Consider the following 13,918-nt stretch of genomic DNA (forward strand, 5'->3'; position numbering starts at 1 on the left):
GGATAGAGGGTGCTAGTCAGATATTGAGGGGAAGGGCATTCCAGAGGTGTGGGTCGGGAGAGGGCTTTAGACACAAAAAGGGTAGAGAGAAGACATCTGAGCAGAACGAAAGAGTCGGGGTGGTATAGCGAGAAATTGGGGCTGAGATTTTAGAAGTGAGAAGAATTGTGTGTGATGCGGGATTTGATGGGAAGCCAGGAGAAGGATTTCCACGGGATGTGCCGAGACAGATTTAGGAAAGAGAATAGCGATTCTCGCAGTAGCATGTAGGATAGATTGTAGAGGGTACAGGTGAGAGGCAGGACAGCAGGAGGTTGCAGTAATTGAGACGGGAGAGAAGGGGGGCCTGTATCAGAGTTTTAGCGGTCGAGCAACAGAGGTCAATAGTCCTAGACTGGATGGTTCCCAGCAACAAGACAGTTAACTTTGAATGCTACTTCAATTGAATATTTGTCGGAGTAAACTGTGGCACTGAGGTCTTTTATTTATTTTTATTTGGGGGGGCGGGGGATTTGCATGGCCATCCTATATAGGGGTAACTGACCCTGGCAGCCTTCCTGTAATCCTGGATTGTTTATGGGTTTCTGTTGCCACCTTGTGTCTGAATTGTATAGCACTTCTTTATATCTTTCTGACCAAATTAACACAGCAGGCATAAGCGTATCCTTGTTAAAATGGAGAAGCCAAAGTGTGCTTATTTGCATGTCATTACCCAGAATCCCTGGCTGCAGTGGAAGCACTGTAAGCTAAGAGGTGATGGGGAAAGACAGGGTTGCAGACCTGTCTGAGACATGAATGTGCTCACAAGTGGTATTTTTATTTGCTGACCAAACTAGCAAGATTGGGAGTACATTTCTTTGACTAGAAACATCTGCTCCTTATTGCAGATTTATAAAGGGCATTGTCTATCGTGTGCAGGCAGGCAAATATCTCATCCCTAATTTCTCGCTATGCACCATCCAGACTCTTGCGTTCTTCTCAAGGATGTCGTCTTTCTACCCCCTTTGTATCTAAAGCCCTCTCCCGCCTTAAACCTTTTTCACTGACTGCCCCACACCTCTGGAATGCCCTTCCCCTCAGTACCCGACTAGCACCCTCTCTATCCACCTTTAAGACCCACCTTAAGACACACTTGCTTAAAGAAGCATATGAATAGCACTGTGGATATTCTGAACACAGGATACATAAAGATTGGCCCCCTGCAGACGCACTTACCAGAACTCCCTCCTACTGTCTCTGTACGTTCTACCTACCTACCAATTAGATTGTAAGCTCCTCGGGGCAGGGACTCCTCTTCCGAAATGTTACTTTTATGTCTAAAGCACTTATTCCCATGATCTGTTATTTATATTATCTGTTATTTATTTGATTACCACATGTATTACTACTGTGAAGCGCTATGTACACTAATGGCGCTATAAAAATAAAGACATACAATACAATACAATATTTGGGGTTTAACAATTTTTTTTACTGGAAATAGCCTGATGTTGGGCTTTTTGTCAATGTGTACTTTTTTGTATTGCAGTTTGCATGCTCAACACTTGTAAAGTTTCTGCAGATATTTTTATATAACAGGTTATTGCCTATTTTATTTGTTTATTCCTTGCCAAGCACTTCTTTGTATAAAAGTTACCTGGCACTGTTCCTGATAGCTGCTTGTTTTTTTTTTTTACCCCCCCCCCCCCCCCTCATTGCTGTGTCAATGGAACTCCTGCATCAGTCATTGCCTACATAAGTGGTTTCCACCTTTTTTTTTTTTTGGTTAAGGAACCCTGTAATTATATTGTGAAATTCTGAGGAACACCAACCCTCTCTAGTAGCTCGTCTGAGATCAGATGCATTGTAAATTCTTACAATTTTCTAATGAACCGAAAATTCAAGGGAACCTTTAGGGACACCCAGGAGAACCCAAGCGTTCCTAGGAACCCCTGCAATTGGAGAGGGTTGTGGTTCGTTACAATGCATCTGATCTCAGACGCGCTATTAGAGAGGGTTGGGGTTCCTTACAATGCATCTGATCTCAGACGTGCTATTAGAGAGGATTGGGGTTCCTTACAATGCATCTGATCTCGGGCGCGCTATTAGAGGGGGTTGGTGGTTCCTCAGAATTTCACAATATTATAGGGTTCCTTAATCAAAAATGCTATAGATACAGTTGCCTCCCTTTCTCCTGCTTGGTCTTATGACAGGAAGGTGATAGGCAGAGGGTAGAAAAAAAAGAGTGTGCTTGCGAGTGGTATCTGAGTGTTGGCGCCTGAGCAAGCAGTTTGATGGCAGATAAGAACCACTTGACTCACCTAGTCCATCCAATCATTGAATGGGTAAGTGTGACTGAGAGTGCATTATTATCTTTTATTTATATGGCGCCAACATTGTGGTAGGGAGGACCATAAAATTGTATGATAAGAGTACATACAGTGGTGTGAGAAAGAAAGTGCATCCTCTTTGAATTATATGGTTTTACATATCAGGACATAATAACAATTATCTGTTCCTTAGCAGGTCTTAAAATTAGGTAAATACAACCTCAGATGAACAACAACATATGACATATTACACCTTGTCATGATTTATTTAACAAAAATAAAGCCAAAATGGAGAAGCCATGTGTGAAAAACTAAATATACCTTATGATTCAATAGCTTGTAGAACCACCTTTTGCAGCAATAACTTGAAGTCATCGTTTTCCTTATTGCCTTATCATCCTCTCACATCGTTGTGGAGGAATTTTGGCCCACTCTTCTTTACAACGTTGCTTCAGTTCATTGAGATTTGTGGGCATTTGTTTATGCACAGCTCTCTTAAGGTCCTGCCACAGCATTTCAATCGGGTTGAGGTCTGGACTTTCAATGTAGGAAGCTACCATGCGCTCAAAGGCAGATGGAATGAAGCAGTCTGTGTGATCAGTGTGGATCAAAGGGGGGGAGAGCAGGGGGAGCGTATCCAAATAAAGCGCTATCCAAAGAGGAGGTGGGGTAGGGAAAAGGGGGACAGTGTGAGTCCTGTACACCCTCTGGTAGTACCCTCTAGTATCCTCCTTCGTAGGAATAAAGTGCAGCGATCCTAATAGATTAGTAATGTATTCACGGGTTAGGCAGTGGGGAAATCACCTCTCGCCACTCCACGTGTGCTCCACTCCGAGCTCCCGCGACCATCTTCCACTGTCGGTTGCACTGCACGTCCGCAGTGTAAGCTCCTCCCTCTCCCCCCATGAGTGCCTGTTAACCTCATTTTGCTACTCCTTGAGAAAGACCAGTTGTTGGTTGAAATGCGTGGGAGGTATTCTACTGTCTACTTTTGTATGCTGCAATAAAGATTTTTCAGTATTTCTCTACTCTGGGACCACAATTTTTTTCATTTGATCTACAGGTGATCTGGATCATCTTAGGAGTTCCCTGGAGCCTGTTTCTCCTCTTGAGGTCTGGACTTTGACTGGGCCATTGCAACACCTTGATTCTTTTCTTTTTCAGCCATTCTGTTGTAGATTTGCTGGTGTGCTTGGGATCATTGTCCTGTTGCATGACCCATTTCGGCCAAGCTTTAGCTGTCGGACAGATGGCCTCATATTTGACTCTAGAATGCTTTGGTATACAGAGGAGTTCATGGTCGACTCAATGACTGCAAGGTTGCCAGGTCCTGTGGCTGCAAAACAAGCCCAAATCATCACCCCTCCACCACCGTGCTTGACAGTTGGTATGAGGTGTTTGTGATGATATGCTGTGTTTGGTTTTTGCAAAACGTGGCGCTGTGCATTATGGCCAAACATCTCCACTTTGGCCTCGTCTGTCCAAAGGACATTGTTCCAGAAGTCTTGTGGTTTGTTCAGATGCAACTTTGCAAACCTAAGCCGTGCTGCCATGTTCTTTTTAGAGAGAAAAGGCTTTCTCCTGGCAACCCTTCCAAACAAACCATACTTGTTCAGTCTTTTTCTAATTGTACTGTCATGAACTTTAACATTTAACATGCTAACTGAGGCCTGTAGAGTCTGAGATGTAACTCTTGGGTTTTTTGCAATTTCTCTGAGCATTGCACGGTCTGACCTTGGGGTGAATTTGCTAGAATGTCCACTTCTGGGAAGATTGGCAATTGTCTTGAATGTTTTCCACTTTTGAATAATCTTTCTCACTGTAGAATGATGGACTTTAAATTGTTTGGAAATGGCCTTATAACCCTCCCAGATTGATGGGCAGCAACAATTGCTTCACTTAGATAATTGCTGATGTATTTCCTCCTTGGCATTGTGTTAACACACACCTGAATGCTCCAGACCAGCAAACTGCTAAAACTTTGGCTTTTATAGAGGTGGTCACACTTGCTGATGATCAATTAATCAAGGGCATTTGATTAGCGGCACCTGTCTGCTACTTAGCATCTTAATTCCTATGGAAGCAGTAAGGGTGTACTTAGTTTTTCACACATAGCTTCTCAATTTTAGCTTTATTTTTGTTAAATAAATCATGACACGGTGTAATATGTCATGTGTTGTTGTTCATCTGAGGTTGTATTTACCTAATTTTAAGACCTGCTAAGGAACAGATGATTGTTATTATGTCCTGATATGTAAAACCATGGAATTCAAAGAGGGTGTACTTTCTTTTTCACGCAACTGTATATGTCAAGACAAACTGAGATTATAGGAAGCACTCCCTGTCCCAAGGAGCATACAATTTAGAGTACATGTCCATTTTCTGAGGGTCTGATTGTGATTCCAATGTTAGTGAATGAGTGTCCGAGCATGTTACAATGTATGACTAAGTATGAGCAGAGGTAAGTGTTAATGTCTGAAGGCTAGTTTGAGTGTGCGATCACCATTTGAACACACAATGCTCACATCATGCTCTGAAAGTAGTAGCAGGCCCAAGTCCGCCGTGTCGATTTTATTTCAAAAGAATGAACAACTCTGTAAAATAAAATATGTAGGTTTTTTTTAAAGGCATATCTGGGTATTAAAAGTTAACATAATAAATATATAAAGAGTCTCGAGCATCGCCCAGGCATAATATATTCTGATCATGCCACTGAGCTGTGCTATCGCTTCTTTCCAAATGGTGGTGCTGCTGTGTGGTAAACCACAGCAGAGGAGTCTCATTCTGTAAAAAAAAAAAAGTTTACAATGTCATGAGGGCATTGAGAGTTGTCTGGCCGTCCCCCGGACCTTCTTCTCTCTGATGTCGCATATACAATGATTTAATTGCAGACAAGGATTCTGGGTAATGGCAAATTAGCGCAGGGAGTGCCACTTGTAGCATTCTACCTATTTTGAACAGGGATACTTGTCTAGAACTTTAGCCTGTCACCTGACACAGCTGGGATTTCGGATGTGTAGAATAATAAGGACATTTTCATAAACATATCATTAATGTTATTTTTTTATCAGCAAGAAAAAGCATGAAAATGCTTTGCAAGAACTCTGTATAAACAAAGTACCATGTCTAAGTGCAAATGTGAATAATCACTCCAATTTTTTTTATTTACTTTATATCATTTGCATTATGCCTCCTCCGCCCCAACATCCAGATAACATATTTTGTTGGAATAATTGATATTTCCTTAAAATCAAAACCTAACGTATTATCAATATGACTCTTGAAGGCAACAACCTTGCCTAATTTCAAGTTTGTACTATTACAGCATTGAAATTGGTGGGTCCCCCAGAGATGAACTGCACTTTTTTTTCTGCTGCAGGGACCTCTGATTCCTGAGATACTTAACTGATTTAAAATGACTTTCCAATAGGAAGCCGCAAGCAATGGCGTCACGGCTTTCCATAGGCCCTCAGGAACCATGAGATTTTGCAGCCATTTTGTTTCCCCTGGACAGGGCAGAGATACCAGTGAGTATCTCGGAAACTGGGGTGTCGCGGGAGCTGAAAATAGCACCGTTCAAAGGACCACCTGGTCATCCAGGAGTACTGCTTTAAAACAGGCACACGAACACGGAACAGGTTACAAATCCTCCTGGGGTTACATGTGGAAATAGACACAGCAAATGCAAATAGTGTAATAGTTATTAAATAGAGTCTTCTAGGATAACATAGTCGATAAACTCAGAAGTGTCGCAGGATTTTCAGCTATTATAAGAATGACCCTTCTCTGTGGGTCTATGTAAAAGCAAAATCTTCCAGATTCACCTCGGGGATAAGAGAGGAAAATACAATTTTACTAACAAAAATAAGAAAATGAAGTTAAAATCTCACAAATAAATGTGAGTATCATGAATGTAGAACACTTCGGAGGGGTCCAAAGGAGATCTGCTAGCTGCTGGAACAGTGCTGCTAGTCAGCGGTAGTGTAGATCCTCTCCAGCTGCAGCAACTCTGCAGAAATCAGTCTGCGCAAACACAAAACGGGACTGCAGAGTGTCAGCTGGGCTTGGTCACCTCTGCTGCTGTCCTATGCGTTTCTCTACTCCTGGAAGCTTCCTCAGGAATCCCTGATGTTGATGGGTACAATTTCTTTTAAAATCGTAAGATTTTGTGTGCTCGTGACGTCACTCGTGTGGCCGACGGGTTTCTCGCAAGCGTATTGAAGAAGTACTCTGATCACATGATCAAACAGGACATGTTCATCGCAACTAAAGTGAATGCAACTGTTGCCAAATGAAAGGCAACAGTAACTAATACAAAATGATTAAAATCTAACCTGATCTTTAGCAGCATGGGTATACAATGTGCACACAATTAAAGGGTATCGATATCAACAACAAAATGTAGTAACATATACTAAATGCAAGGGAAAATAAGGGGAGAGGCCAAAGTTAGTATACACAAATGGGCAAATGGGTGTATGAGAATGATATATTGCAGAGAGGGGGAAGATCAACAGTTCATGGACCAATTTATCATATCAAAATGTAAATATTCAAAATATTTTTGGAATATAAAAATGTACAAATATAAAATTCTAAGAAATTTACAGTAATGAGAAAGGATTTATCTCCTGTAAAGCAATTAAGATTTATGTCAATAATGAGGCCATTAATATCCAATGTTTTAAGTTTAGAGATCCATAAGGTGTCTCTCTGGGATAGAACTTTCATTCGGTCTCCCCCTCTTGTACTAATGTTGACATGATCTATACCCATATACAGGCATACCCCGCATTAACGTACGCAATGGGACCGGAGCATGTATGTAAAGCGAAAATGTACTTAAAGTGAAGCACTACCTTTTCCCACTTATCGATGCATGTACTGTACTGCAAATATCATATACGTGCAGAACTGATGTAAATAACGCATTTGTAACAGGCTCTATAGTCTCCCCGCTTGCGCACAGCTTCGGTACAGGTAGGGAGCCGGTATTACTGTTCAGGACGTGATGACAGGCGCATGCGTGAGCTGCCGTTTGCCTATTGGGCGATATGTACTTACTCGCGAGTGTACTTAAAGTGAGTGTACTTAAAGCGGGGTATGCCTGTACAGCAATCCGCTTGGGTCGGATCCACACTTGGTCTTAAAGTGGCACATATGTGCTCAAGTATCCTAGCCTGGTGGTATGGCCAACATACTGCAAATTGCAAGGACACGAAAAAATACACCACATACATCGTTTTGCAATTTATAAAGCACGATACATCACATTCTCTAGTATTGCATGAGATACATTTAGTGTTACTCCTCTCACTGTACAGTACATGCTTTGAATCTTGTGCATTTATTTCCAAAAAACTTTCAATTTAGCTGGTAGCCACCCTTCTCTGTTTGTCATTTCGTTTTTAATTCACTAGGTGCCAATCTAGTTTTAAAATTGGGTGTTTGTTGTAAATCTAATTTCAGGTTTTGTTGCTAGTGTCTCTCTCAGGACACTATCCTGTTGCAATACACTCAGTGTTCAAGATTCTTTTCATTTTATGAGTATTAAATTCGGTAATAAACGGTGCAAACATTTCTTTGTGGGGTTTCTTATTGTCTTCAAAATAACTTCTTTCGAGTGTGTCTGCTTTAATTTTAGCACCTTCAAGCTCCTCCTGACTGTATTGTCTATCTAAAAATCTTTGTTTTAATATGGTAGTTTGTTCATTATAAACCAATTTAGAAGTACAATTTTGTCTAAATTGCCCATAGGGAATATTGGAGGTCCAATTATTTTGGTGACCGCTAGATTTAAGTACATAATTATTAACCCTGAGAAAGCTACCAGGAGTAGTGAAACGCGTAGGCAGCAGAGGTGACGTTTTGTGTTTGCGCAGACTGATTTCTGCAGAGTTGCTGCAGCTGGAGAGGATCTACACTACCGCTGACTAGCAGCACTGTTCCAGCAGATCTCTTTTGAACCCTCCGAAGTGTTCTACATTCATGATACTCACATTTATTTGTGAGATTTTAACTTTATTTTCTTATTTTTTGTTAGTAAAATGTTATTTTCCTCTCTTATCCCCGAGGTGAATCTGGAAGATTTTGTATCTACATAGACCCACAGAGAAGGGTCATTCTTATAATAGCTGAAAATCCTGCGACATTTGTGAGTTTATCAACTATGTTATCCTAGAAGACACTATTTTATAACTATTACACTATTTTAGTTTTCTCTGTGTTTATCTCTACACACAACCCCGGGAGGAAAGTCTAATAACTGCAGCAGCATTCCTCTGGGGTTGTATAATTTATTGATATCTATTTATCACTATATTATTATTCGTGAAAGCATTTGTGCTTACTTTTGTTTACAAGTTAAAACAGGCACACTAGTTATTTATTTTTTCTTTGGGGGGACGGGGGTAAATATAGTTCATTCCATTTTGGTCAGTCCATCTTTAGAATCAATACAACGTTATTTCCGGGTGAATACTTTTTTTTTCTGCCTTTTATTTCAGTCAATGTCACTGAACACAAACGGCACCATCCAACCTTGTCAGCTCTGATACACACTGCAGCTGATGTCTCTTCTGTATTGTCCAACTCTGGACTCAGATGGTGATAAAGCCATCCTGTCCTCTTAATAATCCTAAAAAAACATTATTATTGGTATAATCAACGAATTCCATTTTTCTTTATTTCTTCTAGCATTTTTTGACACTAAATAAGTTAAAAAAAGGACACACACTGTCCTCATTTACATGTCATTACCCAGAATCCGTGGCTGATTATGAGATGATGGGGGAAAGACAAGGTTGCAGACCTGTCTGAGACGTGAATGTGCTCACATGTGATATTTTTATTTCTTCTAACATTTTTTTATAAACTCTCCAGCTAACGCTCTAGCATTTGTTTTCCTTAATTGACATGACGGTGTCAGTGGACATAGCCCTGCAAATGGTTAAAAATTGCATTCTCCTTGGAGATATATATATATAATCTGTGCACTTATCCAAATGTTAATATATATATATATATATATATATATATATATATATATATATATATATATATATATATATATATATATATATATATATAAAATAAAAAAAAATTTGATTATTGAAGCTCGGCTAACACGGTACTGATACCTCTACATATATATATATATATATACTGTTTTACCTTTTTAAGAACTTAAAGAAGCGGAAAAAACAGTGTGTGGCATGCAACTGAGTGGTGTAACTAACTGTTCCATGAGCTGGCATACTGGAGGTCCGTGTTAGCTTTGCACAAGGTTTTTTTTGCCTGTGTCTGAGGATAATCGCTCTTGCAGCTTAAAGAGTGGCTGCAGCAATCTCAACAGGAGGGGAGGCCTTCATCTTCTGTTCAGGAAAGCGGATTGATGGATCAGGGCCATGTGATCTCTTAAATAGTGTGGCACTCAGTGATTGCAGGCATTGTGACATTGAAAGGGGAAGAACATCCTACATCAAAAGGATTCTATACCCCTTGCTTGTGAATGAATGGTTTGTGCATTAATGCTAAAGCATGGGGCATGCGGGGATATGGATTGAACACCTGCATTCCCAGCTTGAGGTGATAAGAGTTTGATGTTCACATGATGTATTTTTTTAATGACTAATAATTGGAATTGTACAGCCTTGTGAATAGTCAAACTTCCGCAGACATCCGAAATAGAAGATTTGAAAACGGTGAACGTTAGAATGGGATGATATCTTATCTATCGATCATTTTATTTAAGAACGAACTAAAAAGAAAAGTACAACTTGTCTCCCCCAGCTGGTGTACCGAGCTTGCATGTCAGCCAAGACTAACAGGAGCTGCACGTTACTGGAAGGGAGTGTATTTGTATACTTGTGTAATCGTGGAAGATTTATTGCATAGAAGTAACTTTTCCAGGTTCTTGCATAAGGTGGCTTGTTTTGGCATCTTGTGACCACATAAAATACATGACCTTCATGTTTGCCCTTGATAATGTCCTCAGAAGCTTTGCTGACTTTCCAAGTCAGTACAGGATGGAGGCTCTTCCAAGGAAGTAAGCGCCACCTATAAACTCCTTCGACGCCGGAATGCCAGCCACTCATTATAAATGAATGTTACCGATCCCCCTCGTAGTGGGGAAGGGGTGAACATTTTGGGGTCTATGGATCAAGGCAAATGTGGTCCAATTCTGGGACATAAAATCTGCACCATATATATTTAAGGCAAACCCCATTACTTGCCAGGGGATTGTTTCCATTGATACACATGGTGTAGTAATTGCGCATTGTTTGCCCTGATATATAAACCACAGGCACACAATGTGTCAAGAAATAATCCCATCCAACAAAGGATGGACAGAAGAAACAGCACACAGGTATAATGTAGCAAAAAAAATGTATTAAATCAGGGGTGTGCAAACGTTTGTTTGCGCCCCCTTGTGTGTGCTCTCCCCCTGTTCGCGCTCCCCTCCACCCTTAACGGCTCTCTGGCATCGGCGGTGTCATGTGACGCCATGTTGTCATGGCGACGTGTCGCCTTAGAGCAGGTGAGAGTTACAAATGCCTCCCCCGGCATTTAATTTAAATGTTGTGGGGAAGAGCACGGGGCCTCTGTAAATGCCGCGCCCCACCCTCCCCCAGTTTTCGCACCCCGGTATTAAATCATACTCCTATACAGAGGGGAAATCTGGTGTTTCGGCTCTATAGAGATCCTTCATCAGGGGCAGAAATCTCGCCACAACCAAGTCCCCACCGGTGTTTGGCTACAGAAGGGACCCTTCACCGCTGCCACTGGAAGCTCAGCCGCCGGCCACTTCTCCAATAAGGTAAGTTAATTTAAGGGGTTTTAGCTGTTAGGGTAGGGGGTAAAGGATAGGGGAGGAGGGTAAGGGGTTAGGGTAACTGGTTTTAGGGTAATGGGTGAAGGATTTTAGGGTATCATTAGTATTGGGGGTTAAGATTAGGGGTTTTTAGGGTAAGGTTAGGAACTTGGTGGCAAAGTGGCCGGCAGTTTAATGTCCCGGCGGTGAGGTGAATGGAGGCTAAACGCCGGCAGAGATTTAGTCAAAATGGCCTCAACCAAATATTGTAGCGGTCTTCGACATTTGGTTGCGGCCGTTTCGCTGCAACTAGCACTTCGCCTACGACTAACCCCGACGACGACGACCACTTAACCACTAAGGTACCGTAAGTGCATAGACCCCCCTACCCTAAGCCCTCACCCTAAAACGCCCTTAAATTACCCCCTACCCCTAGTGCTAAAACCCCATTAACCCCCTACCCTAAACAGTAATAACATTTACCTTAGAAGCGGGAGGCAGGGATTCCAGCGGCCGATCGGCTGCGGCAGTGGGATGAGTCACGGTGAAGCTCCGCCGTCCATTTGGTCGCGCCGAAACGGCCATGACCCGATGTCCCATTCCATGTCCTAGACCGCGTTGGGAACTCTTCCGTTCTCGCATAACAGCAACAACAGCTGCTTTTCCATAGCTACAGAAATCATGTCAAGTACTGTCAGGAATCGGCGTTCTCCACGCTCCCCACACAAAACACCCCCTTCCCGCAGGGAGTCCCTGGACACACAAAACAAACCTGCCTTACCGGCCTCCACGGCTCCTCGCTCCTGCCGCCGTCGCGGGATCACTCCCCTCGGCGATTCCTCTGCTCAGCGCCGAGCGCGCCCACACCCTCCTGCACGCACACCTGCACGCACACCTGCACCATCCACTGGCTCGGTTCACGCGCGTACACAAGTTACGGAGCACGCTCAGTCTGCACACTCTTCTTCCTGTCCCCCGGACCTCAGGCTCCGCCCCCGCACACTGCATGGGCATACTCAGGTTACCAACAAGACTCACCTGGCCTGTTATGCCTGCACCAATCTGCAGTGTCTCCCTGTAGCTCTTCCTGTCCCGCCTCCGTTCCTAATTGGACCTTCCTGCTTTATCTAGCTCCTCTCTGCTCTCAGTCTTTGCTCGACATAGTCTCTGTATGGAAGTACTTCTGGATTCTCTCAGTGTTTTCACAGGTTCTGACGCGGCTTGTACGACTACCCCCTCTGGCTCTGATCTCGGCACTCCTTGGACAACTCTCACTCTGGTAACCCCTTGAACACGGCTTGGACAACGACCTATCTCCACTCTCCACTCCCTGACTTCGGCGAGGCATCCTTCACTCTATCTCTACAACCGGTACCGGCAAGTATTGTCTACCTTACTACACCTGGCCTGGCAACGCTTCATACCACATTCCGGACACGCTCCCTTTGCTGCGGGTGCGTGTATTACCACTTCCCCCTTCAGCTCAAGGGACGGGTCTGGTCTGCGGGCAGCACCGGCGTAACATTATGTCGAGCCCACAAGACGCAGACCAGACCGAACTTCAACAGTTTCTCTCCAATCTGCTTCAGCAAAACCAGGCCATGGCGGATCAAATTGTGGCACTTACACGCCAGGTCGCAGTACTCTCAGACAGGGTACCGACCGCGACCCCGCCAGATGTAAGCCCCCACTCTGCAAGCGCAGTTAGCAGCTCAGATGTAAGGATTCCTCCCCCCAAGCCTTATGCAGGTGAACCGCAAGATTGGAGGGGTTTCCTAAACCAGTGTGAGGTGCAGTTTGAAATGGCCCCCCATCTCTACAATACTGATCGCAAGAAGGTAGCCTACATTTATAACCTCCTCACTGGCAGTGCCCTGGCTTGGGCTTCCCCGGTTTGGGAGCGACATTCTGACCTTACCCAAGATTACCCGGCATTTAAAGCCGAGTTTCAACGAGTATTCGATTCTCCCGCTCGTCGGGAGATGGCATCTGTTTCTCTCCTCCAGATCACTCAGGGACGGCGAATGGTGACACAGTATGCTGTGGAATTCCGGACTCTAGCAGCCGAGACTAACTGGGGACAAGAGGCTCTCGTCTCTGTATTCTGGCAAGGCCTGGCAGATCCCATCAAGGACGAACTCTCTCGCCAATCCAGGCCGGATCAATTGGAGGTCCTCATTGATTTGGCTGTCCGAGTGGATCAACGTATCCAGGTTCGCCGCTCTGAGCGTCAGCGCACTCGCTTCCATAACTTTCAAGTTCCGTTCTCCAGTACTCCCAGCAACACTCCTGCTCCCCCAAGTGCTACCATATCTCTTCGTCCTGCACTGGAGTTGCCAGAGCCAATGCAATTGGGGGTACAACGCATCCGCACACCGATACGGCAGTTCCGCCACGCCGGGGGATTGTGTTTCTACTGCGGATCCATGGAACATCTGGTTCGGGAGTGTCCACTGCGTCCGGGAAATGGGAACACAGAGTACAGAGGGGCTCTCTCTGGGTGTAATGTCTCCACGTCCCCTTTCTAAAGGTGAACTCCCTAAGAAACTTACATTTCCAGTCTCCCTTTCAGGCGATAAGTTCAAGACTTCTACCGCCGCTTTCATTGACTCAGGAGCTGGAGGAAACTTCGTGGATCTTGAATTCGCCAGGTTAAACCACATACCACTCGTGAGAAAGAAGGTTCCCATCGCACTCGTCGGTATCGATGGACGTTCTCTTACCCCGGCCCACATCTCCTTAGAGACGGCTCCTTTGCTTCTGTCCTCACATCTGCACAAGGAGACCTTAGTTCTCG

This window comes from Ascaphus truei, chromosome 3 (genome assembly GCF_040206685.1).
Source record: "Ascaphus truei isolate aAscTru1 chromosome 3, aAscTru1.hap1, whole genome shotgun sequence".
Classification (NCBI taxonomy): domain Eukaryota; kingdom Metazoa; phylum Chordata; class Amphibia; order Anura; family Ascaphidae; genus Ascaphus; species Ascaphus truei.